The sequence below is a fragment of the Camelus bactrianus genome, chromosome 34, assembly GCF_048773025.1.
Source record: "Camelus bactrianus isolate YW-2024 breed Bactrian camel chromosome 34, ASM4877302v1, whole genome shotgun sequence".
Taxonomy (NCBI): Eukaryota; Metazoa; Chordata; class Mammalia; order Artiodactyla; family Camelidae; genus Camelus; species Camelus bactrianus.
The window spans coordinates 17,128,758-17,156,734 of record NC_133572.1 but is presented as its reverse complement, the minus strand read 5'-3'; the positions used below and the strand labels follow the sequence as shown (position 1 = coordinate 17,156,734).

The following is a 27,977-nucleotide window of genomic DNA, read 5'->3' as shown; positions in this document are numbered from 1 at the left end:
CGTCCGGTGTCCGTGTGCTCTGCTGCGTTTGCCGGCTCCTGCTTTGCAGGGCGCAGAGAGGTTGTGCGTGGAAGAAACATCAGGGCACTCGGCACCAGCCACACGCTGTCCCTTGGGGACCTTGCAGCCCGGTCCAGGCCCAGCTGGCCACGTCACCGGGACCCTCCTGACCCGGACGCTGGCCTGTTCCAGACCTCCCATCGGCCGTGGCACCCAGACCCTCGCTCTCCAGGCATGCGCACACCAGCCTTGGCGCGCCTGTCCCCTGGAAGATTGCTTCCTGCTGCCTGGTGACTGTGGACCAGCTCTGGCTCAGGTAACCCAGTAAACTTCCCTGCCGTCCCGTGGGCTGCAACCATGCTTTCTCTAAAGAGGCCTATACCCTATTCTTGCGAGTGGGTCCTCCCCCAAGTTTGCTTTTGCTTCGGCACCCTCCAGCAGCCCGCGTGACCCTTTGTAGAGTCCTCTTTTCACCCTTTTTAGTTACTCTTCTATTCTGGGTTAATAATTCTTTACGTAAAACCGTTCCTGTTCAGATTACTATGTTTTCCGTTTCCCGATTGTCCAGACTGATTCACCTCTTATTCTTAACATTACTTTTAGTTCCTGTGTTTGGCTTGCCTCTTCTCTGATCGCCGTGTTGTTACTGTTTGATTATTAGTATTCCACCCCTGAAGTCTAGTAAAACGGGAGAAGCAACGCGGCTCTCACCTGCTATCATGCATACGGAAGCGTTTGTAAATTACAAGGTGACATTTTATGTTCGTGGTTTTACCTCACAGCCCTTCCCTCTTACTTTCTTTATCCCAACCCTCTCTCTCAATGTTTCCAGGAGACTGGTTCTAGACTCTCTCTGTGCCTTAGTTTCTCATACTGTAGCTCCATCTTGCTCTCTTGCTGGAACCATAGGCTGACCTCTCCATTACTATCTTCAGTTACTCTCCACTGTCTAGTTGCTGGAAGATAATGTCCTAAACTCTTAATGTGACAGTCAAGACTTCATTTATTCAACATGCAGGAGGGCCTGTAATGTGTAAGGCACTGTCGCGGTTGCCGGGTGTACAGAAGTGAGTAAGATAGGCAAAACCTCTACTTTTATGGAGTTTATATGCCACAATTTAACCCTTATCTATCCTTCCAGGCTTATCTCCCTGCATTAACATGTGCTCCAGGGGAAAGCAAACAGCTTCTTGTCATTTCCCTGCCTCCCTACCAATGATCAAACCTGAAATAATCTTCATCCTCTCTGTCTCTCCAAACCCTATGCTTTAAGACCCAGTTTAAAACCATCCATGAATCTTCTGTAGACAACTCCCAAGGCACTTAGAGCAGTGATTCACAGATTTTCCCAGAGCAACTTAGAGATAAAATATGCGTTTTTGTAACAGTGGCTCAATTTTCTTTATCCTCAATGGGAAAAGAGAGGGTTTTTGCTGGAATCTTACGTAGGTGGGGGGGCCATGTATAATTTGAAAGCGTCTCCCCTGTGATTGTGATATGTCTGCATAGAGGGATATGACCCCATCCCTGTTGAGAATCACTGGTCTATACCTTATGTTTCTCAAGGAAATGCGTGCTACTTTGAAAACATCTTCTATTATTTAAATTCCCAACGCTTCATCTCTTTAAATAAATGGGAATGCATTCGGAAGAAGGCATAGGTCTACCACTTCTTGAGTCTTCCCTGCCCACAGTTCCTGCTTGTGTACATTACACACAGAATGTCAAGAAATACTGAAATGATTATTGCTTTTACTTGTAAATTGCAAAAGCAAAACAAAATAAAGTAAAATACTACTCACCTTAACAACTGTTGCCCACAGTTTACTTTTTTTTTTTTTTTTGCCAAGGGATTCCTAAGCCCATTCCTTAGCTTGTGCCTCACACTTAATTTTAGATTGAAAAATCAAGGTTATATCTAAATATGAGTTAAAACTATAAAACTTCTGGAAGAAAACTTGGGGGAAAACTTAATGACCTTGGACTAGACACTCAATTCTTAGGATATAAAAAACACATAATTTCTAAAATGGTTAATTTTTTTTAAAGTTGACAATAGCAAGGGCTGGCAATGACATGGAAAGACTGGAGTTCCATACATTGCTAATGGAGTTACCAAATGGGGTAGCCACTTTGAAAAACACATTGATAGTTTCTTACAGAGCTAATCACTTACTGTAGAATTGATCAAATATATGGTTTTTTATTATTATTTCCAGTGGCAACATAACATTTCAGAACCCCAAATTTGAAGTTCCCTTAAAGATTAGCATTTTGCTTTTTAATGAGGCCATCCCTCCTTACGATATTTCTTAATGTATTTTTTCTGCACTTAAATCACCACTTAGCTGTCTCTTCTTTACGTAAACATCTTCACTGCATGACTCCTGCAGAGAGACCACTTCCCATCCTTTAAGTCTAAGTTGCTAATCTTAGACTCTCTTTAAGCTCACCAGCATTCTTTCACATGAGAGTGAAAGTAGACATTAAGGAAGGATTTCATCTTGTGCAAATGTTGTGTGAAAAAGACCATTTCGCTGAAGTGATTCCTAGGGGGAAATGTGACTTAGCTGATTGTATGAGAATGATGGCCACCTCTCCACGTTTCCCACATCTGCTGGGGTTCGGCTTTGAGCTCCCTGTGAATAGGATGGAGGTGCCAGGAGGAAATGTGTGTATGCCTCAGAAAGGGAATGTGGGTCTGGACAAACTGCCATTTGTTTCACTGTGGCATCTTGGCGTTAATGACCCAGGAAAGTTAGAATCCATCATTCTGATGAGTCCCGAAAATAGAAAGCGCCCTCCAGTCAACAGTTTGTAGTCTTCTTTTTAGGTATTTAAGGCTTTATCAGCAGAATGATAAATGGAAAGTGGTGAAGTGAATGGGAGGCTGTCTGAATTGGAGAGAGGTAAGGGACCTGATTCTTGTCCCTTTTGCAATTAACTAGATGGTACACCTTGGGAAAATCACTTCCTTTCTCTGGGTCTCAGATGTTGCAATTGTTGAATCAGAGGGGCTAGGACTGGAAGTTCCCTATGGCTTCTTTTGCTTCTTGCCTTTTTATGGTTTTGTGCTGATAGGTGTCAACACCTTACTAAAGTGAATCATAAGAGAATGAACCGAAGGAACTACCCTTGCTTACTTGGCTCTCAAGAGGGAAGCACTTCAGTGATTCCAGAGAGCTGAAGAGACTGAACACTTCAAATTCCATTTCATAATACACACTGATAAAGGAATCCTAAAACAGATTTACTGGGTAGCTTGAGAATATGTGTTTGAGTCCATTAGAAACTTACTGTTCACTTAAATAGGTAGGAACTTACGGATTTTTTTTTTCCTATTCCCCATGACAAGTGATAACAGCTAGAGCATAAACAGGACAGGCTTTGCCAGAGTTTGAGATCCTCTGTTCCTTTTGGTGAACAGGATGATTGAAGAAGCAAACAATAGAGAATGACCTCACTCTCAAAAATCTTGGTTTTAAGGTATTTTCCCAGAAGAAAAGCACATTTCATATGCAAGATCTCAAAACCAGGCTAATAAAAGAATCTGTGGCTAGGGAATTCATGAAATTTTGAGTTTATAAGGATTGGAGGTTGCTCCTTGTTCCCTGAGTACTCCAGCAGCACATATTTAGATACACTGTGTACAACGGTTGCCTAGTAACTGTTTATTTACAGCCACTGTGGGGGCCACTTCCCTGCAGCCTAATTCTAAAGCTAGAAAATTCAGTGAAAACGCAAACACTGAATGATTTATTTCATTGATTATCAGTTTGATTTTCAAACTTCCTGTATTCTTATGTTTTAGGAATTCCAGCTTTAAACTGTGGATTTAAAAAAAATCCAGTCTGAACTTTGCTTTCTTTCAGTGGGAAAATTTAATGTATTTTCACTTATTGTGGTTATTAAAATATTAGGATTGTAGAAATAAATCTTTTTATGTCCTTTCTTTTTGTGCTACCTTTTCTGTCTGCTTTTCACTAATGCTGTCTTTCGAATTCATCGAGTTTTCCTTTCCTCCTTTTATGTGATTCTTTCAAATGTACTAACTTGGAAGTAATCTGCTCTGTGTCTTTTATTTTTGTGGTTATTCAGATTATTTTAATGTGATCACTTGGCAGAGTTTATAGTTGTTGAATATTTCTACCTTCCCCCAAAACACAAAGACCTTAGAATATTTTCATTCTGACCACCCCTCACTATTTATAAGCTACTGTCATGGTATTTTAGACCAATTATTCTCATGGATTTTTTTGTTACATTACGATCAGTGTGATCAATTATTATAAACAATCAATGTGGCTTTATTTTGCCCATGTATTACCAATGTCTTAGTTCACCATATATTTTTTTTTTTTCCAATGAAGTCCTCCCTTTAAAATTCCTTTAGTGAGCCGTTTGGTGGTAAAATCTGTTAGTTTTTAATTTGTCTGAAAATTATTTTCTTCTCTCCCAAGTTCTTAAAGGATATAGACTAATAGATTGTCAATTGTTTTATCTCAGTATCTCAGCCTGTTGAAGACATTCCACCACCCCTGGTTTCTATCATTGCTGTTGAGAAGTCAGCTGTCAGCCTAATTGCTATTCCTGTGTGGGTAACGTGTCTTCTCTCTGCGTGCTGTTGAAGTCATTTTGTCTTTGGTGTTTTGCAGTTGTGATTAGATACGGAATTGTTTTCCATCCTGCCTTTTGCTTTTGTTTGGTTTGCTTCGGTTTTCCTAGATCTGTGTCCTTTAACCATTCTGGGACATTCCTAGCCATTACTTTGACAAATATTACTTCTTACCAATTTTGTTACCTCATTCTGGAATGATAATTAGCCTCACTTTACATTCCATATCTTCTAACTTCTACTGCCTCTGGCTAAGATATTTGCTGAATTTCTTTGTAGCTTTCTTCCAGTTCTCAGATTCTCTCTTCGGATGTAGCTAATCTATGACTCTTGTCCCTTGATACTTTATTAATTCAGTTGTTGACCTCTAGAAATCCTGTTTGACTTTCTTTAAAATCTGTTTGTTTGTCTTTTGCGTCTGGTATCTTTACTCATATTTTGAGTTTTCACTTTTATGTATTTAAGCATATTAAATGTAGTTATTTTATATTCTGTATCTAATAATTCCAACATTAGAAGCCTTTTGGGATCCTGCTGCTGCTTCTATGTCATTTTCATAGTGCCTTGCTTCCTTGTGTTTTGTGATGTTCACATGTGAGTTACTCCTTTTCCTTGACTCTTTATCCATGGGAATTTTTGAAGCCTGGATTTTACTCTCTTCAGCCGAACATCTAGGAGACAATGTCACTGCTTTGAATAAAATTGTTTTCTTAAGTTTTGTTTTGTTTTGGGCCATACGGACAGGCTGTAAATCACATCTCAGGTTATAAATCCCTGTGAGGGTCAGCTGTTAATTTCTGCCGAGAGTGCTTTTACTTGGTTAGAAGATACAAATATTTCTCACTTTCCTGCTCCTTTTATCCAACATTTCATTTGTTTCTATTGTGAGAGTCATTTAGGGCACCCTGTCTGCCAAACTGCTGGAAATGGATTGGTCTTATACAATTCCAAGTTGAATACAATTTATTTTTGTCAGTGAATTTCATTTTTGACACAAAGAGCTGGTGATTAAAAAGTCACACAGTTTGGATCAAGCTTAGCTAAAGAGCAAATGAGAATTATTACAAGGTAAATGGAACTGTAGTTCTGTTTCTTATAACATCCAGGGCACGTAGACCCTGACACTTGCCAGCTTTCAGAATTTACTTTACTCAAGGTCTGTATCATTGAATTTAAAATGTGAAATGTGAGTTTTAAAAAAGACTTGACTGAATCACTCCTAGTAACTTACTGTTAATAAACAAATTATACTGATTTAAGTGCAAGATCCACCCTGGGAGTGCTTCCCACGTGATACTGGATCTGGAGGTGAAAATTCCCACTGATGGCTATAGCCAGGTGTGCTGTGCTGGCACCCAGGAAAATATTCCTCCTCGCCTTTCTTTTTCTCTTTTGACTTGCTCAGTTGCCCTGTGATCAGGAACTGGCATTGTTTCCTGAGAACAGTTCTGAAAAATAGTTCACTTTGGAAATTCATATGAACAAACTTCTTTTTTTTTTTTAAAGGGAAGGTAGTGTTTTTTTTTAATTTTGGTATTATTTTTCATTATAGATTAACACAAGATATTGAACATAGTTCCCTGTGCTATACAGAAGAAATCTGATGTTTATCTATGGTAGTTAATATCTGCAAATCTCAAGCTCCCAGTTCATCCCTTCCCACCCCTTTCCCTGCTGGTAACCAAAAGTTTGTTTTCTATGTCTGTGAGTCTGTTTCTATTTTGTAGATAGGTTCATTTGTGTGTGTCTCTCTCTTTTTTTAGATTCCACATATAAGTGATATCATATGACATTTTTCTGTCTCTTTCTGGCTTACTTCACTTAGAATGATGATCTCCAGGTCCATCTATGTTGCTACAAATGGCATTATTTTGTCCTTTTTTATGGCCGAGTAGTATTCCACTGTATAAATATACTACAACTTCTTTATCCAGTCATCTGTCGATGGACATTTCGATTGTTTCCATGTCTTGGCCACTGTGCTGCTATGAACAAACTACTCTTAATGCCAATAGCAAGTTGGTAAATATCATGTCCCTAGAAAAAGGCAAACGGCTACATCCCTGTTCCTGCCTCTACAGGACACAGTGAAACCTGCTGTCATCTTAAGAGTTTCTCAACCAAATCAACAAAAAGAAGGAAACTCCATACTTAGCTACTGCTTCCTGTAGCCCACATGAACCCAACATTTCTTCTAGCTTAAAAATGCTAACATTTTTTGATTTACTGCAGGCTATTAATAGAAACTTCCACTATCTCTGGGAAAGCAGTCAGTTGAACGTGGCTCCTCACTACAGGGAGAGTAGCCCATGGCCAGTGGTGACACCACCTCTGAACCCTCAAGTGCTGTTCAAGTAGGCAATCTAGGATGCTGGTTAAAAAGAGATAGTTAAGTAGTTCAGAAAGCCCGAGTAAAAGCGCTCACAAACAGCGGCTTATTCAATAATTTAAAAAATATTTATTGTATGTCCACTGTGGTCCAGCATTGTTCTATGTGCCAGGGATGTAGTAGTGAGCCAAACAACCCCATTCCTACAGCTCACAGTCCTCTAGTGGAGGATGGACGAGACGAGAGATCATCCCATTGCTAGAGTTTAATGAGGATGGCGGAAACTGCCACCTAACCATCTCTATGTCCCCTCTCCTGGTTCCCCCTGGAGCCCTGCAGTCACAATTGTATATGTTGCATGTCACAACACAGCATGTGAAACAGTATGCTAGAAACTGTCTCCCTAGAATAACAGAGATATGGAGGGTGGGCTGGGAAAGGGAGCAAAGAATGATGATGAAACTATTACAATTATTTGATCCTTTTTGATCTTTCAGAGAAGTTTCAAATATATCTAGAAAAGCTGTTTAATAAAGAAACATTGGCATGTTTGCCTGGCCCATGTAACTTTTAGACAGGAGTGGGAAAAGGAAGTGAAGAAAGTTTTTAGTTTGGAACTAAAAAATCAAATTTCAGTATTTTTCCATGATCCCCAAAATAGCTTTATTTTAAAAACTAGGAGGGGAGGGTATAGCTCAAATTGTAGGAGCACATGCTTAGCATGCACGAGGTCCTGGGTTCAATCCCCAGTACCTCCATTGAAAAGAAAGTAAATAAATAAGCCTAATTACTTCTTCCCTGCACCCCCCCCCAAAAGAAGAAATTAAATCTTGATGTAAAGAATATTTTTTAGGGCAGTGAAAATACGCTGTATGATATCATTATGATGGACACATGTCATTATATATTTGTCCAAATGCATAGAATATACAACACCAAGAGTGACCCCTAATGTGAACCATGGACTTTGGACGATTATGAAGTAGGTGTCAACGTTGGTTCATCAGTGTAACAAATGTACCACTCTGGTGGGTGACGTTGATAATGGCGAGGCCGTGCGTCTGTGGGGGCAGGAGTGCACAGGAAATCTCTGAACCTTCCACTCAATTTTGCTGTGAACCTAAAACTGCTCTAAAAGAAGTTTTGTTTGAAAAGAAATATTTTGCATCTTGCTTGTGAGCTCTGAGCACATCCGCCTTATAAGGCCGCCACGTAAGAGAATCAGATATTACAGAATAAAAAGCCCATCAACGCACAGGCTCTTAAACGAACAGGAGTGGCTCCAGCACTAGCATTGTTGGCATTTCTCAGGAATAATAGATAAAGCTTAACACGTCCATTGGAACATTGAGACCATCTTCTCTCCCTTTTCAGACGTCAAACGTGAGAGCTGGCTTACTCACCAGCGCCCCCTACCGCACGTGCCTTACAATGTGGTCGTTGCTGCTTGTCAGCGCCTGGCTTCTCTGTGTTCTCTCTGCTGGAGCTCCGGGCACAGAAGTGAAGTTTGGTAAACTATTCTAGCGACCGTTTCCATAGCGACTGTGGCAGGAAATACCCGATCCTTCCTCTATTGTTTGTAGTGGAAGCCTGATTCCAGGTCGACCAGCTTTCTTCTGCATCTTGCCGGGAGAAGCCAAGGTTGCTGTATTTTCCCTTGGGCCCTGGCCACCTGGCCCCCTCCCCAAGCACTGTTCTCTCTAGATCAGCAGATGAGGGCAACCCCCATTCACCCTGAGGGGAAGCAGGTGAGGAAGTGGAAAAGCCTAGTTTTAAATAGGGAAGATGACAGGCATCAGGCTTATCAAGATTGCCTGGCAGGAGGAGAAATCCTTATATTTTTCGTGTCTTCAGTAATATTCTCCAGCTCCATATGCCCTTCTCATCACTAGTCCTACCTGAAATGTTTGCTTATTCTCTCTTAATGAGAAAACAATCCGTATGTATGTTAAAAATACTACCTTATTTAGAGGGCTTAGTTTAAGGTACCTGACCCTTTGTCGCACATTGTCACAAAGAGAACTGTCTTAACGAATGAGACATAGAAGAATGTTTTCATGAGTCCCAAGAAAATGAAATGTTATTTCTTAGGATATAGACTGTAGATGGGATGCTGTGTGGGAGCCCTGGGTGCTGGTGATGGTCTTGGTGGAGGTGAGTTAGGCATCAAGAGAAAGGAGGCATATAACATAAAGAAGATAACTTTTATAATCTCACATTTGTTCAGGGCAAAATTAACACAGACCATTTAGCCTACATTTACCCAGAGGTACTTTTTTAAATTACCCGTGGTGGGGGCGGGGTACCTAGCTGACTGTAGTCAGGTGGTTGCATTTTCAACTCTCCTTTGGAGCAGGAAGACCAACGGACTTTTGTATTAACCTGGGGACCTCGGTTTGGCATGTACCTCTTAAATCAGATGCAACTTCATGCTTTATGTGGATCTTTTTTTTTTAATTATTGAAGTATAGTCAGTTTACAATGTGTCAATTTCTGGTGTACAGCACCATGTCATACGTGGATATATATATATATTCATTTTCATATTCTTTTTCACCATAAGCTACTACAAGATACTGAATTTGTTTCCCTGTGCTGTACAGTATAAACTTGTTTATCTATTTTATATGTACCAGTCAGTATCTGCAAATTTTGAACTCTTAGTTTATCCCTTCCCACCCCCTTCCCCGCTGGCAACCACAAGTCTGTATTCTATGTCTGAGTCTTTCTGGTTTGTAAATAAAATTTGTTTCTTTTTCTTTAGATTCTGCATATAAGTGATATCATATGATACTTGTTTTTCTCTGTCTGACTTACTTCACTTAATACGATAACCTCTAGGTCCATCCATGTTGCTGCAAGTGGCATTATTTCATTCTTTTTATGGCTGAGTAATATTCCATTGTCTATATACACCACATCTTCTTTATCCAGTCATCTGTTGATGGACATGTAGGTTGGGTCCATGTGCTACTGCAAATAGTGCTGCTGTGAATATTGGGGTACATGTGTCTTTTCAAATTAGAGTTCCCTCCGGATATATGCCCAGGAGTGGGATTGCTGGATCATATGGTAAGTCTATTTTTAGTTTTTTAAGGACCCTCCATACTGTCCTCCATAGTAGCTGCACAAATTTACTTTCTCACCAACAGTGTAGGAGGGTTCCTTTTTCTCCACACCCTCTCCAGCATTTATTATTTGTAGATTTTTAACAATGGCCATTCTGACTGATGTGACGTGATATTTCATTCTAGTTTTGATTTGCATTTCTCTGATAATTAGTGATACAGAGCACATTTTCATGTGCCTGTTGGCCATCTGTACATCTTTGGAGAAATGTCTATTTAGGGTCTTCTGCTCATTTTTTTTTATTTTTAATTTTTTATATATATATATTAAGCTGTCTGAGCAGTTCATTTATTTTGGAAACAAATCCCTTGTCAGTGTCATCACTTGCAAATATTTTCTCCGTTTCTGTAAGTTGTCTTTTCATTTTGTTTATGGTATCCTTTGCTGTGTAAAAGCTTATAAGTTTAATTGGGTACCGTTTGTTTATTTTTGCTTTTATTTCCATGACTCTAGGTTTGAAAAAAATATTGCTGTGATTTATGTCAAAGAGTGTCCTATGTTTTCCTCTAGGAGTTTTAGAGTACCCAGTCTTACATTTAGGTCTTTAATCCATTTTGAGTTCATTTTTGCATATGGTGTTAGAGAATGTCCTAATTTCAGTCTTTTACATGAAGCTGTCCAGTTTTCCCAGCACCACTTATTGAAGAGACTTGTCTTTTCTCCATTGTATATTCTTGCTTCCTTTGTTGTAGATTAATTCACCATATGTGCGTGGGTTTATGTCTGGATTTTCTATCCTGTTCCATTGATCTATGTGCCTGTTTTTGTGCCAGTACCATGCTGTTTGGAGAAATTTTTTTTTTAATTGTGAGAGCCCCTGAACGTCCTTAGGGATGTCTTCTATTTTATTTGATTTTATTTGATGTCTTCTATTTTAAACATTCGAATTCTCACAACTTCCATCTGTTGGAAGTAAACTAATGAGAGCCAATATGGGCCACATCGCCTCAATATTCAAAACTGTCCTGTGAGGCATGAACTAGTACTTCTTTTATTTTACAGATGTGAAAACTGAAGCTTAATGAGAGAAAGGGAGTGCCCCAAGGTCAAAAAGCTCTTAAGTGGCAGAGCTGGAATTTGAGTTCAGATTGGTCTGAGTCTAGAACTTGACTTTTTTTTTCCCCTTTTTCAGTTTTATTATGTAGAATTATTACAGACTGGAACTTGACTTTTAAATCGCTTTGCTGAAGAGCAGATACACCCCGAGGTCTGGCTAATGATTGTTTTCCTGCGTCTCGATTTTGTGCATCTGTTTTTATGAGAAAAGGAAAAATAATAGGTTGGTTGATTTAATATTATTACACAGTACACCTTCCATTTCCTTTATAATATTTTCACAACCCTCGTTATCCTTTCATTAACTTGTGCCTGCAAGATTTTTACCAGTTGACTGTTAAGAACCGTGATGCAGATTCATGATAATGAGAATTACGACAGCACACATTTCTGAGCACTTACTACGTGTCAGGCGCTGTGTAAAGCACTGCACCTGAATTTCCTTTTTAGTTCTCCTAACCACTCTCAGGGCAGAATCTGTTAGCAACATTTTTACATACTAAAATTTTGAGACTTAAGAGAGCCTGAGTGCTGCCCTGTTAAAAAGGGGTAGAGCTGATGTTAAATCTTGTCAGCCTGTCCCAAGAGCCTGTATTTCAATCACTGCTGTATAATAGCCTCTTAATCCTCTGTTTATGTCCTTGGTCCTGTTAATGAAGAATGGTCTTGGTTCCTGCCTGGACTGGATTTCACCAGTATAAATATGTGAACGTGCATTCTGCCAGCTGGCACTCTTTTAGATAAGATCCTTTTAGTCCCAAACACTTAAGTCCACCTGGTCTTCAGAAACTTGGAAAGCAGCCAGGTTGGCCCTTGGCCAAGTCGTGAAATGGACAAAGTTTGTCTTGGGCATTTTAGACAACTCTGCCCTCTGCCATACCCTCTAAGTATCCTCTCAAACAGAGACTCCTCTAATTTTCAATTCCCGGAGCCCAGATCTTGCCAGAAGGACTGAGTTCTTCAGCCTCTGCTGTTTACTTCTCGAGACACCCTGATGCTCCTTCGGCTCCCGCCTGCCCCGGCTTGTTGGTTTTCCATCTGTATCTGAGTCAGTTTCACACAAGCGTCCCCATCCGAGCCTGTGCTGATGTCCTCACGGAGGGAGGTTGGTGGAGGCCCTCCAGACACCTGAGGCTTTCTAGGGATGGGTCTCCTACCATTTTGGCAAGCCAGAGGAAAGGAACAGAGCTAATCACGTAGTGTTTAATCTGTGTCCTGGACTGTTCTGAGTACTTTATATGTATTAATTTATTTAACCCTTACAACAGTCCTATGAGGTATGTTACTCAAAGGTCCAGCAAGAAATAGGAGTCACACACAGATGGAGTTCTGAAGAGAATTCAAAGAAGGGACTATTTGTAAATGTGTAGGCAGATTTAAAGGAACCAGTCAGGAGTACTGAGGCACCCAGGAAACTAGCCATAGTAGGAAGATTTTCCTTCCCCAGGTGGAAAAGGCAGTTGAGAAAACTGTGTCGTTAGAGCCTGATGAGGAGCTGTTCCAGGAAGACCTGCTCTCAGGAGCCACTCAGCAGTCCTGGAGGAACAGGTGGGAGCCCCAGGGGCGTGGGGGCAGGGGCAGCAGGGAAGGGAACAGCGTGGAGGTTGGTGAGGTGCAGGGGAAACAAGTTCTCGTCCTTCCTCTGATATCCTGTTGGCTGAAACAACTGGAAGCCTGAGGGCAAGGCAGTCCGGGTGATATAGGCTTGAGGTACCAGTCCCAGGGAGGGTCAGTACAGGGCATAAGGACAAACAGGATAACCTGCCTTTGAAGAAACTGAAGCACGGAGAGGTTGAGCAATGTGCCCAAAGTCACAGAATTAGGAAGTGGCCAAACCAGGATCTGAACTGAGGCTGTCACATCTGCTCTAGTGCTGAGGGGTTCTCCCTCACTTACATAGTACCTTACAGTTCCCAAAAATGCCTCCGGGCTCCATTCACCTATTTAAAAATGTCCTTGTACACATGTATTACTTCATGACAGGTACGGGCAACACTGCTAGGCCTTGGCCAATTCTGTGGGTTAATGATCACTGACATGGTCACGTTTATGAAACAGAAGGATCATGAAATAGTAAGTATGCCAGATAACTGCTGATATGATGGGGAGAATCATTTTGCCTCAACTTAGGAGAAACTGAGACCTGTGGCTTCTGTGTGAGAGAAGTCAGTATGCACTCAATTTGAACAACTTCTGCAAAAAAAAAAAAAAAAAGAAAAAGAAAGAAGAAAAAGCTACCCACCTGGGTAGAACCTGCTCAAGACAGAACAACTGGTAGGAAATATATGCATTGTGTGGAGACATTTCCTGTGAAATGAGACAAGGAGGTACTCTTTTCTGAAAAAGAAAATTCAAGAGAAATGAACAAAATGATTAGAGGATGAGTCTCTTTTTTCGGGGGGTAATTAGATTTTATTCATTTATTTATTTATTTAATGGAGATACTGGGGCTTGTACCCAGGACCTTGTGCATGCTAAGCACGTGCTCTACCACTGAGCTATACCCTCCCCCTGAGTAAGTCCTTTTTACATTAAAGCAGTAAAGCTCTAATGATATCCTTTTGTTGTTTAATTATTTTATTTATAATTAAGTTTTTGTTTTCTCCTCAATAACATTAGGCGGCAAGCTGACTGAAGTGCACTTTTAATGTAAACCAGACAATGGTTTCCATGAAGAAAAAGGGTAAAGTTGGGAAAGAGACAAGGGGCCTAGGATGATGCATTAATTAACTTGTATATGAATGTTTATATCATAATAATTAAATTAATCAACACACTAATCAATAAATTTAAAAATAACATTATTAGTTAATATAATTATAATAGAATATAATGTCATAATTGCCAAAAAACTGGAAATTACACAATGTCCTTCAATAAGTAAACAAATAAACAAACTGTAGTACGTCCATATGTTGGAATACTAGTCATATAACAACTTGGATGAATCTAAAAGAAATGATGCCATGTTACAAGAGACTAGTCTTAAGAGGCTAATATTATAGAATTGCATTTTTTGACATTCTTGGAAAGACAAACAGTTGTAGTGATAGAGAACAAATTGGTGGTTACCAGGAATTATAGGCAGGTGGAAGGTGTGACTGCAAAGGGATGCCCTGAGGGGCGAAATAAAAGAGTTCTACCTCCTGATTGTGGTGGTGATTATATGAATCGATACATGTGATAGTTTCACTCTACATTGGTTTAAAAATAAAAATTAAAAGAGATGAATCAAAAGTGATAGAATTCTGACATCTGTTAAATCTAGGGAATGTCTCTTCTGTATGTTTGAAAATTTTCAAAATAAAGATGAAAAGGAAACAGATTTGTTCAGTCGGAGCACTAGCTGACAACGCAGCAAGGCACACTGATTAAGGAATCAGCCTCTAATTTTAGATTTTTAGTTTCGTGTCCTAGCTCTACAGCCACTGGTTATGTGACTTGGAGCGAGTTACTAAACCATCTGGGACTTCAGTTTCTTAATCTGTAAACAGGGATCATGACAGTGTCTATCTCTAAGAGCTTTTATAGGACCTAGTCAATAATGCCCACATATAGTAAACACCAATAATTGTCATCTATTATTGTTACGTTACTATCCCAAACTATTGATGTAAACTGGGTCTTCTGAATGTTGATTTTGGACTGATCTAGTAAAAGTCTATGTCTCTAAATCTTTTATTCTAGAACAAATTAAACAAAACACAGAACATTAAGATACTTTTCTACTACTGTAGAAATTCTTTGCTTCGTTTTCTTTCATTTTCAAGGGGATGAAAGTGTCGTTAAGGAAGTACCTGGCCACCATACTAATGCTTGCTATTTTCTAGGTCATTATTAGTATCCTAATATTCTGGAAAATATGCAAGAAAGAGTTAAAATTAGTCAATATAAGTTTTAAAAAATAAGCCATGTGCAAATACTCTGCTATCTCTTGAATACTATGAAATAATTAAGCATTTATACTCATCAGAATGAAACCCTATGAATGCATCATTGGTCCTGGGCAAAATTCTAGATCATGTTAGTAAAGTAGTGATTGATGAGCACCTACAAAAGAAAGCTTTGGTCGCGAGAAACCAGCACAGATTCACAAGGAGCAAGTTCATTGGATTGATTCCATCTCCTTCTTTGATAGGATTACTGTCAGGGAAGTGTGGACCAGTTCAAGGGCTTTGTGAAAGTCTCATGATGTTCTTTTGGGTGCAGTTGAAAAATATAGGTTGGATGAAGTACTGGGTCATTGATAAGCAGTGGTTTTTCAAAATCTGGAAGAAGGTATATCTTTCTTGATTTTTCCCTTTGTCCTCCCTTATTAAACATTTTGATTGGTGATTTGATCAATAATATAGAAAGAAATGCTAATAAAAATATCAGTAGACCCCAGGAATACTTGGATGTCAGAATCAGGTTTTAGTAATTTCTTGATAGTTGAAGGGATGAGATGAAGCAAGTAAAATAAAGTTGATGCCGATAATTGTGAAGGTTTTATTCTTATATCCAGAAAATCAATCATGTAAATGTAATATGGAGTTTGGCTACAACATATATGAACAAAACCTGTATTAATCTAAACTAAATACGAGTATATTTGTTTCCTACTGCTGCTATATAAAAATTATCACAAAGTCAGTGGCTTAAAGGAACACACATTTATTCTCTTACAGTTGTAGAGGTCAGAAGTCTAAAATGGTTCAGTAATGCTGCGTTCCTTCCGGGGGGTCTAGAGAAGAATTTGTTTCATGCCTTTTCCAGCTTCCAGAGGCTGCCCACATTGTGACCTGTGACATTGTGCCCACCTGTGACCCTGCGTCACTCTGATCCCTGCTTCTGTGACTCTCTAGCCCTGCTGCCTCCTTATTATGCTTATGTTGTGGTTACATTGAGCCTACCCAGGTAATCCAGAATAATTTCCCCTTTTCAAGATCCTTAATTCAATTGCATCTGCAAAGTCCTTTTTGCTGTGTAAGGTAACATTCACGGGCTCCTGGGGTTAGGATGTGGACATCCTTGGAGGACCATTATTCAGCCTTCCACAGTGATGTTATTGCCAAAAGTTACGAGATCATTGGATGTACTAATATTTTGAATAAAATATTATTGTGATAACATATAGTAAACATATGAATAATATAGCGAACAATAAAAGTAACATAACACTTCCAATGAAAGAGATTCTAGTTTTACTCTATTCTTCTTTACCAGGGAATACATGGAAAACTGTTCAGCTCTGGACACCACACTTTAAAATACAGCCAAACAGGGGCACAATCAAAGGAATATTGAGAAAGGATCTAAGAAGAGGGCACTGGGATAAGACATTGATTGGAGATGTCTACTGGAGAAAGAAGATTGGGGGAGTACGTGATCGCTCTCTTCCCTCTTTGAAGGGAGAGCATATGGAATAAGCATTAAAATTGTTGTGAAAATTTATTAATGGGACAAACTCAGGAAAGAGCTGGACACAGCAGGGAAATCATTTCAGGTCAATGGAAGGAAGAGCTGTTCAACCTGGGAACGGGTTCCCTGCAGAGCTACTGAGTTTTCTTTCAGTGGAGAATCTCGTGCACACTCTGTGATTTATAGAAATAAGCAGTGCAAACATATGGAGAGCACCGAGCCAGATGAATTTCAGTGCCTCTCCCAGAGTTCAAGTTCCATGATTCCAGTGACTAAATGTCTAGCCCTTCTTGGGGAAAGGAAAGAGAAATTTAGCCAGAGCCCAAGAACCAGTGAGCAAATAGGGCCTTTGTAGGGGTCTGAATGGGCTGTTTTGATGACTGACAGATTTACGGTGGAATAATTTCCTCTGTTTGTCCTGTAATGAGTGTTTGTACCTTGCGTTAGCAACAAACTTCTTGCCCTGTGAAAATTTCCAGCTGGATTTCAAAGAAAGGAAATGGTTTTGCTCAAGTGACCATTAACAGAATTCCTGCTGATTCTTTTTTTTCTGTATTATTTTCATCACAGGCAAATAGGTAGCTATTTGTTTCAGAGTTATAAACCTAAAACCTCATAATTTCAAGGTAAAGGTTTACATTGAATTTAGTTACACAACATGTAATTTACCTAAAGCTTTGACTTTGTATAGGTGCTTTTATTCTGAACACAGAAATAGAGAATTTATTTCTACCCAGCAGCATCTTAACACCCTCTCATGTGTTCCTTGTGTGCATCTGTTCATTTTCCATTTTACAAGTAAGAATTTTTCTAATAAGTTCCTCTCTCTCTTTGATTATTTACATGCTCTCCTCTCTTTTGTAACCTTCCCTGTTTCTCCCATTTCTCCCTCTCCATCCCAGTCTATTGAGCATCCTATGGTGCTCTCGGGTCTTCCCATGAGCAGTCTTCTGAACATGCCTATTTCTGCACCATCTCCCTCTTTCCTTATGTTTCGATAAAAGAAATGTCCCCCCTCCTTTTCTTCTATTTAAAAAGGAATTTTTGACAACGTTAAAAGGAGAGCTAAGTCCCGTGTTTGAGGAGAATCAGGGGATGTCATGTTAGAGAACAGACAACTTATGAGCAATGAAGCGGAGTGAGGCTTTTTTGTTTACCCAAAAAAGAGAAAAATAAAATGATTTCAGAATTCCTCCAGTGCCATCTAAAATTTGGTTGCATTCAGCTTGTGACATTGAGGTGATCTGTCCACAAGCATTTACTGCCCTTCTACCAGGGTAAACAGTTTTATATTTGGAGGCCAATGTTTTGGAACTCAGGTGTAGAATGATCACGTCTTTGTTCTGTCTTGTCACGATCGTGAGCTTATCCGCTCCCTGAGTGCTTCTTGCTTTTACCAGATTTTCACATATTTATATGTTAAACTTTTCTCCGGAGATGAAGTTTTGTATCTGCTACTGGCTGAATAAGCAATTGCTGGGCATTGCAGGAAAAATAGAACTTTGTCATATCCTTTAAGAGATTGTTAAGAAGTGGGCCAGCACTAGCCCCAGGACCTGGCCTTGCTCACCCGTGAGTAGACACCAGCGCAAGGACCCCCTGGGCCCGGGCCCCTGCCCACCAGCAGGCCAACAGCAGCTCTGGGACACCTTGGGCCCCTCAGCCAGCTGCCCGGGGATCTAGCCCCACCCACCACTGGGCCTACACCAGCTCCAACCCCCAACCCCCACCCCCCGCCCCGGGCCCTCCAGCCAGAGACCCCACGACCTGACTCTGCTCACCAGCAGGCTGACGCCAACTCCAAGGCATCTTGGACTCCTCAGCTACGTCGGCCACAAAGCTGATGACCCTTTCACTTCTCTCAGGTGTACCTCTGCCCCTATAATACATCTTGGAGTATGAATTATGTTAGACAAACTGATGAATAAGGAATTTCCAATCCTTCTGGAATATGCAAGTGTTGCAGTAAAGCAAAAGAAGGTTCATTTTAAGGTTAATGGTGACTTGTTCAATGTCCGCCAGAATATCGATTTAATCCTTACACTGTTGCCACCGATTTATATGGCAATTTTCTTCAGATTACATAAAATTCCAATATAACCTTTGGAATTGTACCAAATAAGAGAGTAGATGCATTTTCTTCTAATAAGTCCAATTTGAGTATTTCTTTAACTCAGAATAAAGATGAAGAATCTAAAGATGGACAAACTAAGTGTGCAGCAGTAATTTTCATTGCAAAATGAGAGATTGATTAAAAAAAGAGAAAATGCAACTTATTTTCCCAAAAACGTTACCAAAGAAACAAGTTCTGGTAATCTGTTAATATACATCATGGTTTTGTTTTTCCATTTACTGATACCCTCCCTATTTTCAGACAGGATTTTTCACTCTTTCTCCTTTTTTTTTCCACTGTATCTCTTTGAATGTAGCTTAACTGGATATAAAAGTAATTTTAAAAATTATAAAAACTTATAATAATAAGTGATAAAGTTGTTCTCAGCAGTCTTTATACAAATGCTTAGGCCAAGAGGATTTTGTTATGAGAATGCATATTAAATATTGATGTGTAGACAGCTAAGTTTCTGTCTTATAAGCAGACCATGTTCTTGAGGAGGAATTGTGACAGTGAGAATTGCCCTTCCTGGCATTCAGAGAGCTGTTGGTCCAGATTTATTGAGAATGGCCAGTGAACAATGGGTAGTTGATGGTATGTGGTGTTTGATTTGATAATTACCACAATTTCCTGCTTTGCTTTGGCTTTGCAAACACGTCTTTATTATCCACATTAAAACGTACTAACTTTAAAAAGGCGTAAGACCAGCCAACGATGTGCTCTCAGTGGCGACTTCTGCAAACGTGACATGAATCCAAAATATATTATAGATCTGATCAAAATTAATGTGCAAGTTAAAAAAAATTGTTTTGGAACAAGCTATGTTCTAGAAGCAATAAAAAGCTTGAGAGAACAAAACCAGAAATTCTCAGTATTGGTAAGGATTTTGCTGTTTAATTATTCTACACGGGAGGCAATTGTTTTCAATCGAAATGCATCCTTTTATTCTTTGAAAAGCATTCCATGAAAGCCCCCGTGGCACTGACATTCTAAAAGCCAAACAAAGAATAAACTCACCTTAATAAGTAAGCTGATCCCACCTAGAAAGGCTGGCTCTTGCCGCCCTCGTCCGGCTACCTTGTTCTGCATCGCGTGGGGGAGGGGTGGGAGGACCGTTTCCTTTATTGCTCCCTTGCTTGCCCTCCCTCCCTCTGCTCTTCTACCCTCTCTGTTTCTTTTCTTTCCATTCCTTTTGCTCTCCTTTCCTTCTCTTTCTGTAAGTTTGGATAACTTAAAAAAAGTTCCTAGTTTTGTCTTCTTTAGAATTGCTAAAATACATTTGTTTAAGTGTCACTATGCTGTTAAAGATACACTATCAAAATGATATTTGATTATAAGAAATCCACACATACAGGCAGAAAACATGAATCTATTTCAATCTGGAGTAAATGATAGCAACAAATAATAAAATGTGTTCAGCTTTTGTAGGTAGAGAAGACTGTGCTCACAGACACCAAACTTTATTGATTAGCTATTTCATTGAGCTAAAGTTTTAATATATTTTTTATGTGAAAATATTTGACATCCGTTAATGGTCATACAAACCACTCAAATCTGCCTTTTCTTTCCTTCAGAGTCTCTATAAAATAATTATAAATATAATTATTTGGAGTTTTTTGTATATATGCTTTGGAGGACTGTGTCATTATGCTTAACGCTTCGTGGGTGACAGTGTATGGTTTCATTCTTTTGCCCCTCAGGGCACCAGTTTTCTAAATTCTCATTCCCCCACCAAATGCTTTCTCAGTAACAGGCACAAGAATACATGCCTGTCAGAGGAAAGAGTCAGTCCAAAAAATCCATGAGCTTAACTTTTTTCTTCCAGTTTTATTGAGGTCTGATTGACAGACAGCACGGTATAAACTTAAGGTGTGTGGCTTAATGATTTGAGTTAACGTTCATCATGAAGTGAGTATCACAGTACGTTTAGTGAACATCCATCCTCTTGTATAGATACAAAATTAAAGAGAGAAAAACATCAGTTGTTGTGATGAAAGCTCTTAGAATTTACTTTCTTTTTTGGGGGGGGTAGAATTTACTTTCTTAACAACTTTCATATATAACGTACAGCACTGTTACTTATATTTATCGTCTTGTACATGACATCCCTGGTACTTATTTCATCTTATAACTGGAAGTTTATACCGGTTGACTGCCTTCAGCCTGTTTCCTCACCCCCCACCCCCACCCCTGGTAGCCACAGATCTGATCTCTTCCTATGAGTTTGTTCACTTGTTTTTGAAATATAATTGGCTGACAATACTGGCTAGTTCCTGGTACATAACACAGTGATTTGGTATTTCTGTACAGTTCACACCGGTCACCACAATGAGCCTATAGTTAAGTCACCGCACGAAGAAATGTCTTATGTGGTTATTGACCGTATTCCCTACACTGCACATTTCATATTCAGGGGCTTAATTTTTATTGTGAAGTTGAAATATGGCTACATTTAATTTGCACTTTAATATTTTGTTCAGAAAAAAAGGGGAAAATAACAATTTTAGTAGGGGAGGAGGTTTTGCTGCCTCTCTCGGTATAGCAGCTCCAGGGAGAGGATGAGAGGGGAGTTGTTCACCTGCTCTTCTCTGTTTCAGCAGCATCTGACCTTTGGAAGTGTGAGCACGTGACAGTTCTTGAACAGATTCAAATGCTTAGAGGATAATTTTTTTTTTACTTTATTCAATTTTCATCTGATTCTGATTTTAGACAGAACTGGACTGGATAATTCATAAAATATTTCATATCAATTTTTTCTTTTTCTTCAGTGCCTATCCAATTTTACATGACTTACAAAAATAGGTTGGCATTTTCTAAAGGAGGTTTAGGTCAAACTCCTTGAGGGCAGAAACAGTTTCTTGTCACTCTTGAATAACGGCACTCAGCGTAGGTGTTGGCGCATAATAGGTGCTCAATGAATATTTACTGAATGAGTAAAATGAGTGCCAGTATATCCCGTTAACCTTGGATAAACTTATATTTAAAGCATTTAAGATGTTCCTGTCTTCTTGCTTTATAAGAACATTGTCAGGTGAATGACAACACGATTAGTTTTATGTTTCCAAATCCTGTGTACAAACTGACCTGTAGTCGTGGAGGAAAAGAACACAGGGAGTCTCAGCTTGCGAAGAAGAGAAGGCTGAGACTTCCAACAAGTTAGTGGAGGAAGTGGATGGCTATCAGGAGTGGAGCAACCTGACAGCATCTAACGCAGATACATTTTAACAAGGATCAGATAGAATGAGGACTCTCCTCTCTCTCCATATCCCTGTCTTTGATGCGAGAATACATCGACAATAAGAACAGCTGTGAAAAGAAGTTAGATAAATATTAAATTGGAAGAAAATAACTAATGACTAAAACCAGATGATTTTAAAACTCTAAGGATGCAATGTTTTAATATTTAAGATTTGTAATATCGCAGCCAAAACACCAACAGGGTACGACTTTACACGGTGTTGTGTATGCCTGTGTTAGGGGAGATGGCATGTACTGAGAAGTCTTAATACCAGAGATCTGGACAATTATGGAATGACTCTAGGGGAGAATGTTTCAAATGCTGTGGGAATGGAGGGATTGTGACCTGCGAGTAAAATTGCACGTTCGCCAGAAGCAAACAGAACAGATGCTGGTAGCAAGTTTTCTCAAACGTTCTACCACTACCCTCTGCCCCTCCTCCAGTTCCACCCACAGCTACTTACACCTTCTCTCAGCGATTCTGCAATGCAAAGACAGACTACAAGGAAGTGAGCATGTATTCAAAACCTGGTGTTGTGTTATCTGAGTCCACATGCAAACGTCGGGAGGAAGTGATGTCTGAGGCAGGTGTCCATCCTTTGAGGGAAATGAAAGTCTATGTGAAGCAGCTGTGCTGTTCGCAATATTTGAAGGCAAGTGAACATTTTTTTCTAGTGTAAACTTACTTCAATAGGAAAAATACTGGGTTAGATTTATACGAGAGCCTTTAGGCATTCTCAAGAGTAGATGCAGTCTGATTTGGGAGAGCTTTGGGGAGCTGAGTTAAGGCCCATAGATTTGAGTATCTGTAAAAAGTTCCTATTGAAAAGAGTTCAGCATTTTATCTCTCTATCGATGTTTCTGTGTCATTTATGGCAAGGTTTACTCAATATCAAACCTGTTCCAGTTTGATAAGCAGAGATTATAATGGTGAGCGTAGCCAAATCCTTGCTTAGCCAAAGGCCCAGAGCTAAGGCAAAAACGCTAACAGGTTTAGTTGCAACACTTTCCTGGAACATGGTACCCAGAAATAAGCAGCCCTCAAACGCTGATAAGGTTGTCATGGAGAGCTACATTCCAATCTTAAATCTGTTTTTGCCAAGAAGGGTGGATTTGAATCCTACAGGCTTCTTGAATTACCACTTAGCATCTTTGTCTACTGAGATGTTCTGAATGATGCCAGGAGACACTGGCCCAGCCAAAATTGAATTACTGAAGTGCTATGAAGCTGGATGTGCTCTGCTCATAATTTTGCTACAAAGAATGTGATAAACAGTGTCTTCAAAATATGCATTAATAGGAGATGGTCAATTAAAACACCAGAATCAAAAGATAGTTTCCAACCATGTCTTCTGCACAGCTGAATCTGATGATTCTGCTTTTTCTGTGTCAAACATTGAAAAAAAAAATCTCATGGTTTCTTCTTTGGAAAATTTTCCACTTAAAAGCAAATGTCATTTATTGCTGTATGGCTTAATTTTTCACTTAAAAAACAATATAAACTCTCTAACACATTAGGAAAGGAGAGAAATTTTCTCCAACACTTTAGCGATCGTACTCATATAAACGTTTAGCCTACTTTTAAAGTCAAGATATAAATTATTTTACATGTTATTACATATTCTTAATAAAAATCATATATATAAGTCCTGTCAGCTACTCATTTCTACATCATTAATTTGCTATTGTTCAATATTTACTTTGTTTCTAATGTTTATTGTTATTTTTAATACTATGATAAAAGCATAATTGCGATTAAAGTATTTTTCCTTGATGGGATTATTTCCTTAGGCTATATTCCATAGTTCTGCATTGTCATTTAAAATGGTTGTACAGATTTAAGATTAGTTGTTTCGCTATCAGCATTGGTTATTATAATGAAAAAAAAATTTCTTGCTAATCTGATACGTGTGAAATGATATCTCAGTATTATATTACTTCCGTTTCTTGCTTGGCCTATAACATTTGTAGCATGGAGCTTACCCATTTTGTTGTTTTCCTTTTAAATTTTGTTAGAATTTTGATATAAAAATTTGCAGTTGTAAATTAAATCTACTCGATATTTTGCCTTATTTTTTATATGAATACATGTGTATTTCTAAGCTAAGAAATCCTTTATTTGTAGAATTTAAAATGTCAAATTTCATTTTTTTCTTATATTGAATAACAATATGTTCCCTGAATTTATTTTGATCTTAAGATACTGTGTGATATTCTAAAACTGTGTTAAACTAAATTTTTCCGCAGTATGCCAATGTGGTACAGTTTTACATGGGTGTGCATATGGCTGGGTGTTGGCTGAATCCTCATATACAAAAACTCGTGGATCTGGAGGGCCAAATGTACCAACAACCATTTTATATACTCCAGGGATTTTGGTATCTGGAAGGGCTCCTGGAATCAATCCCCTATGGACACTGAGAGACAACTGTACAACCATTCACACTGTGCACACAGGTGAGAGGAAACCAAGGCAAATGTGGAGAAGGGTCAAGGGGTGAGAAGAAAGAGTTTAGGAAGTTCTCATTGGGTTCATCCTTCCTGTTTTTGCCCTCTTCTGAGTTGTGGTGCTATTTTGTCTTTTCTCCCTGTGTATTTTACTATTTGGGTGACCTTGGGTTAAAGGTTCCTTAACTTCTAAGCCTCATTTTTTTTAGCTGCAAAATGGGGTCAAAAAAAGTAATGCTCTCTTGGAGGTTCTCAGTTAATATATGAAGAGTGCTCAGCACAGAGACTTAAATATATAAATTATTAATATTCATTACTTTCCTTCCTCCATCTCTTTCCTCCCTACCAAAACTTGCTCTCAAATCTTTCACTCCCTTTGGCATTTATGAGTTTGGCCTTAGTAGTTTGTTTCCATTCATTAGGACAAGGTTAAAATTCCTGAAGTAAACCTTTAGAGCAGCCCAGAAATCCTGGGGGATCTGGGAAATCCTGGGGGATCTGGGAAACTGGATTACACATTGAGAAACTGCTCTAATTTACATTGTAGGACCTTAACAGCCACAGCTGCATTTCTTACGGTTACTGGAAGTTTGTAAAACGCTAGGGAGAGTCAAAGTTCTGCATTACATCTTCCCTGTTATCATCCAGGGGACCGCAAGCGTGACAGCTTTCTCTGCTGTTAGACGGCAGTTTTCTCTGTGGGTTTTATCTGCCCCCTTCTGTGAAGAGATAAAAACTGTCAGCTTATGGAAGGCAGAGTTCCCGTGGGACATTTTGGGGGTGGCTCTGTAGCCCCAGGCTGGGAATTTAGCCACCTCTGTTTCTTTTGTTTCAAATTTTTCTCTTTTCTGTCTGATGTCCCTGTTAAAAATTGAATTTCTTTCTTTTTCAGAAATTAAAACTATTCAACTATCCCTGAAAGAGATTATCAAGCATTTACTACTGTTTACTGAAGGCACAGACGTGTAAACGAGAGAGCTATTGACGCAGACTCTCTGGAGACAGGTCTGGTGTGGCTCAGTCACTAATGTGTCTTCTTGCATGAGTCACAGCATCTCTGGTGCCTGGTTTTCTTATGACCTTAAATATTGCTTTCTTTTGGATAATCACAAAAATAGTTAGCATGATTGACCAGGCACCATGCAGAACCCTTTAAGTGTATTTTCTAATTCAAATCTCACAAGGACCTAGGAGGTAGGTACTATTGCTGCCCTCATTCTTCAGATACAGAAAATGGGGCATCAGAGGTTAAATGTTTGCATAAAGATTAGCAGAGAGTAAATTAGTGAGTTAGTAACTTACACAAGTCGACGTGATGCTTGTTCCCCTAAGTGTCCTGGTATACAGTTACGATTGATGAACGCTGGTTCTGATATCTAGCTGAGAATCTGAAATTATATCGGGGGAAGAATTGTTGCAAACTGAAGTAAGCAAGGTTTAAAATACTTGAGCAATTTAACAGCAGGTCGTGTAAGTATCTCTAAGAGCCGTGACTCTATCAAATAGGTTGGAAAAATATTTTAATAGGATGTTAAGTTGAGAATTTCAGTGGAGGCAGTGAAATACAATAGTGAGGACCAAGATGCCATTTGAGAAGGGGAGCATTTTGAATTGGGCTGTTGGGGATGAAAGCCTATTTTGGAGTGCTTCGGACTGCGCTGTGGCTGTGTTCTGAGTCCTGCCCAGCCCCCAGCGCATGGGAAAGGCAGGTGTGTGTGTGTGTGTGTGTTGGGGGGAGGGTGTGGAAGGGATCTAGTTCAGTGTGTGTGTGTGTGTGTGTGTGTGTGTGTGTGTGTGTGTGTGTGTGTGTGTGTGTGTGTGTGTGTGTGTGTGTTGGGGGGAGGGTGTGGAAGGGATCTAGTTCAGTGTGTGTGTGTGTGTGTGTGTTGGGGGGAGGGTGTGGAAGGGATCTAGTTCAGTGGGAAGGACTTCAAAGGCACAGCTCGGGGAGCTTGGTATTTATCCCCTGCAGGTAGGAAAACACAGTAGACCGATGTCAAACTCCAGATTTAGCAATAGAGAGGTTAAAGGTTAAAGGAGATGGGTTGGGCAGCATTTTTGGCAGGAAATTTAGACTTGCTGCTGCTCTGAGATGGGCCTGCATTTCTGGAGTTTTCCCAGGCTAAGAGAGTGTTTCTTGTGGACCACACTTTGAAGAGAGAACTGGTTTGGGATGATTGCTAAACTCTTGTCCACCAGGCAACACTTTGACAGTGATCAGAACTAACGTCGTCAACAACGGGGTGGATGGACACCGTGCGCCTGAGGTCAAGGCACCCAGGGACATGCATGTCATCACGTGGGTACACTTCTCGTTGGAAACACTTAGGCTAATCCAATTATGAGAAAAGGCAAGATAAACCCAAATTGAGGAATATCCTATAAATAAATGGCCTGATTCTTCAAAAATGTCAGTGTCATTAAAGACAAAGGATGGCTGGGGAGTTGGTACAGATCAAAAGAGACTGAAGAGCTATGACAACTAAATGCTGTATGTGATCCTGGATGGTATTCTGTCCTGGAGGAAAAAAATGCTGTAAAGGATACAATCTGGACAATTGACAACATTGTAATATGGACAGCAGATTCAAGTTTTAGATCCATGTTAACTTTTCTAAGCTTGAAAGCTATGCTATGGATATGTAAGAGGGTATCTTTGTTCTTAGGAATACACGAAATGTTAGGTAAAGGGGCATGATGTGTGCAACCTACGGTCAGATGGTTCTAACAGTAAATTATATGTGTGCATGTGTGTGTTTGTAGAGAAAGACAATAATGAAACAAAGCTGGCAAACTGAAAAATTGATGAATTTGAGTCAAAGTTATGTACTTTGTAAAAAGTTACTCTTTTTGTAACTTTTCTGTTTGAGATTGTTTCAAAATAAAAATGAAAAGTCATTTTCGCAGCAGTGCCTTCCCACTAGCCAAGGTCTGTTTCACTCCCATCTCGCCCCACCCCTGCCCACACATAACCACCCCCTTCAGAAATGCTCGTAAGCCCTACTCTAGACCTGCTAACTCAAAATCTCATGGGATGGGGCCCAGGAAGCTTTAAGATGGTTCTTACACATGCTGAAGTTTGAGAGGCATTGGTTTAGACTAGTCAGGACCCGTGCTTGGAGCTGGGGGTGGTGGTAACCCCACTCAGGCTGTTAGCCATGCAGGAGAGGAGGACGGGTATCCGGGCTGGACCTTGCAGCCGCGGCTGAGCATGGCTGTGAGATTCCCCTACGTGCTCCCCTGGATCGTCTACTCTTCTTCCTGCTTGTGTCTAGAGGCAGGTAACAGCATTTTTTTAGTCCAAAATTTCACAGCAGGCTGTACAAATGACTAACACAGATTTGTTAGAGAACAAATCCGCAGATCTCTTCCCGAGGAGTGTAGGTTGCATATGGGGAATGGGCAGAGCTGTCCATCTGGGGACTGGTGAGGCAGTGAGGGATGGTGGAACTTTTCCTTTGTCTCCATGGAGGGTGTATTGCATGGAAACTTGTAAAGAGTGGTCGTGTCCATGAGAGGAGGAGCCTGGCCTTGACTCTGGTAATTGGAGGACGCTTGGTACTTGGTACATCAGACTTGTTGCCCTGAGTAAGGAAGAAGGAATTGGAGAGACGAAGATGAATAGAGTAAGGGGAGCCAGGGGAGCAGTT

General features: G+C 39.8%; 1 long non-coding RNA gene across 1 annotated transcript; it reads left to right on the top strand.

Annotated features, from left to right (window-relative positions):
* On the top strand, nt 1-27,907 carry LOC141575957 (uncharacterized). The gene is made up of 4 exons (XR_012504101.1): nt 1-316; nt 22,324-22,532; nt 24,127-24,336; nt 25,220-27,907. It is a non-coding gene; the product is annotated as an uncharacterized LOC141575957 (long non-coding RNA).
* Nucleotides 27,908-27,977: the final 70 nt, after the last annotated feature.